This window comes from Trichechus manatus, unplaced genomic scaffold (assembly GCF_000243295.1).
Source record: "Trichechus manatus latirostris isolate Lorelei unplaced genomic scaffold, TriManLat1.0 scaffold00091, whole genome shotgun sequence".
In the NCBI taxonomy this organism is placed as follows: Eukaryota; Metazoa; Chordata; class Mammalia; order Sirenia; family Trichechidae; genus Trichechus; species Trichechus manatus.
In genome coordinates, this window is record NW_004444027.1 from 3,930,681 (window position 1) to 3,934,403 (window position 3,723).

Sequence of the window (3,723 nt, forward strand, 5' to 3'; positions counted from 1 at the left end):
TACCAGCTTCTGCAATCTGATATGGATCAAACATGCCATCAAGGTGCATTGGTAATTGGTGATTGGAATGCAAAAGTTGGAAACAAGAAGGACTAGTAGTTGGAAAGTACAACCTTGGAGATAGAAATGACGTGGAGATCGCATGATAGAATTTTGCAAGACCAACGACTTCTTCATTGTAAATACCTTTTTTCAACAACATAAACGACGACTATACATGTGGACCTCACCAGATGGAATACACAGGAATCAAATAGACTACATCTGTGAAAAGAGACAATGGAAAAGCTCAATATCATTAATTAGAACAAGGCCAGGGGCCGACTTAAACACACCATCAATTGCTCATATGCAAGTTCAACTTCAAGCTGTGGAAAACTGAAACAAGTCCACTAGAGCCAGAATACGACCTTGAGTATATCCCACCTGAATTAAGAGACCATCTCAAAAATAGATTTGACACATTGAACACTAACGAACAAAGACCAGATGAGTTGTGAAATGACATCAAGGACATCATACATGAAGAAAGCAAAAAAGAAAGGAAAGGAAAAACTGACCAAAATGGATGGCAGAAGAGATTCTGAAAGTTGCTCTTAAATGTAGAGTAGTTTAAGCAAATGGAAGAAATGATGAAGTAAAAGAGCTGAACATAAGACTTCCAAGGGCAGCTTGAGATGACAGAATAAAGTATTATGAAATGTACAGAGACTTGGAGTTAGAAAACCAAAAGGGAAGAACACACTGAGCATTTCTCAAGCTGAAAGAACTGAAGAAAAAAATCCAAGCTTCTAGTTGCAATTTTGGAGGATTCTACGGGCAAAATACGTAATGACACAGGAAGCATCAAAAGAAGAAGGAATACCCAGAGTCACTGTACCAAAAAGAATTGGTCAACGTTTAGTCATTTCAGGAAGTAGCATATGATCAAGGACCAATTGTATTGAAGACAGAAGTGCAAGCTTCACTGAAGGCATTGGTGAAGAACAAGGCTTCAGGAATTGGCAGAATACCAAATGAGATGTTTCAGCATACGGATTCAGTGCTGGAGGTGCTCACCCATCTATGCCAAGAAATTTGGAAGATAGCCACTTGGCCAGTTTACTAGAAGAGATCCATATTTGTGCCCATTGCAAAGAAAGGTGATCCATCAGAATGTGGAAATTATTGAACAATGTCAATACTATACACAAGTAAATTTTGCTGAAGAGCATTCCAAAGCAGTTGCAGCAGTTCATTAACAGGGAACCGCGAGCTGTATTCAGAAGAGGATGTGTAATGAGAGATATCATTGCTGATGTCCAATGGATCTTGGCTGGAAGCAGAGAATACCAGAGAGGTGTTCACCTGTGTTTTATTGGCTATGCAAAGGCATTTGACTGTCTGAATCATAACAGATTATGGATAACATTGCGAAGAGTGAGAATTCCAGAACACTTAATTGTGCTCATGCTGAACCTGTACTTAGACCAAGAGATGGTCCTTTGAACAGAGCAAGGGGATACTGAATGGTTTAAAATCAGGAAAGGTGTGTGTCGGGGTTGTATCCTTTCACCGTATTTATTTCATAAGTAAACTGAGCAAATAATCTGAGAAACTGGATTATATGAAGAAGAATGTGGCATCAGGATTGGTGGAAGACTCATTAACTACCTGCAATATGCAGATGGCACAACCTTGCTTGCTGAAAGAGAAGAGGACTTGAAGCACTTACTGATGAAGATCAAAGACTACAGCCTTCAGTGTGGATTACACCTCAACATAAAGAAAACAAAAATCCTCACAACTGGACTAACAAGCAACATCATGATAAATGGAGAAAATATTGAAGTTGTCAAGGATTTCATTTTACTTGGATCCACATCAACACCCATGGAAGCAGCCAAGAACAAATCAAACAACATATTGCATTGGGCAAATCTGTTGCAAAAGACTTCCTTAAGATGTTCAAAAGCAAAGATGTCACCTTGAGGACTAAGGTGTGCCTGACCCAAGCTATGATATTTTCAGTCGCCCCATATGCATGCGAAAGCTGGAAACTAAAGAAGATGGAAGAAGAATTGATGCTTTGAATTGTGGTGTTGGCAAAGAATATTGAATATACCATGGACAGCCAGAGGAATGAACAAGTCTGTCTTGGAAAGAAATACAGGCAGAGTGCTCCTTGGAAGTGAGGATGGTGAGATTTTGTCTCGTGTTAGGAGGGACCAGTTCCTGGAGAAGGACATCATGCTTGGTTAGGTAGAGGGTCAGTGAAAAAGAAGAAGACCTTCTATGAAATGGATTGACAAAGTGGCTGCAACAATGGAGTCAGACAGCAATGATTGTGAGGATGGGACAGGACCGAGCAGTGTGTCGTTTTGTTGTACATAGGGTTGCTATGAGTTGGAACCCACTCAGCAGCACCTAACAATAACAACAGCTTGAGGAAACATTGTGGGGTAGTTCTACTCTGTCCTGTATGGTAACTGTGAGTCTGAATTGACTCGACGGCAACGGGTTTGGTTTTTTCGGGGGGCTTTTATGTGTTCTCTGAAGCATCTTCCCTCTTTTTATTTTAAAAATGGTTTTAATTACCCAGATGATACAGAAATACACTCTTTCTATAAAAATATTCAAATAACACAGAATAATGTAGAGTAGAACATATAAGTCCCCCTTTACTTTCCTTTGTTCCCCTCCCCATTCCAGATGTAATCACAGTTGATAACACTGTTCACTTATATACAGTCTGAGAAGCTCTGAAAAACCGACGTTTTTTTCAAACTCATTTGGCACAAAACCTAACCTGACCTGAACTTTCTGGCCACAAATGACATGATCTCAGTTGGGAGCAAAACCTGATCCAAATGATCATGAGGCTGTTGGTCATCATTATGTTTGTCATTTCCTGTAAATATTTATGTGCTTCAGTACAGAAATATTAATGAATTAAGAGTGCTTCCCCAGACCCTGCTGAAAGAGTTGTTCTAACACATGGCCTATCCCCCATTTTACCTTTCTACAATCTGCAAATTTCTAAAATTTGAAACTCATTTGTTTCTGAGGTTTCAGGTAAGAGATTATCAGCCTATAGATTGTTTATATGAGTTTACAGACACATCTACATATAGGTAGGTATTTCCCACCCCATAGGGTTTCCAGGGAGCAGCTGGTGGATTCAAACTGCCGACCTTTTGGTTAGCAGCTGTAGATCTTAACCACTGCACCACCAGGGCTCTGGTAGATAGGTAGGGAGGGTTTTTTTTTTTTTTTTTTTAAGGGTACATATATTGTTCTAGTTGTTTTTTGTTTTTGTCTTTTAACTTAATTTGAGCTGGACATTTTTTCTGTGTCAGTTTACATGTACCTTATTCATTTTAACCACTTTATTGTATTCCATAGTATGGAAGTACCATAATTTATATGAACACTTTCCTTATTGATGGACATTTAGTTATTTCTAAGTTAACACTGTTACAGTGTTACTTCAATATTTCTGTAGGGTAGGTGCAAACAGTTAAAGCATTTCAACTGCTAACCAGAAGGTTGGAGGTTCGTGTCTACCCAGAGGCACCTATGAAGAAAGGCCTGGCTATCTACATCCAAAAAATCAGCCATGAAAAACCATATGGAGATAGTTCCAGCAAAATGGCGCTCTAGGCAGAAGCACCATGCTGTCCCTCCACAGCAAAGATCTGAAAAACTAAGCTGAACAGAGAATACAACAATCCTGAAACCCTA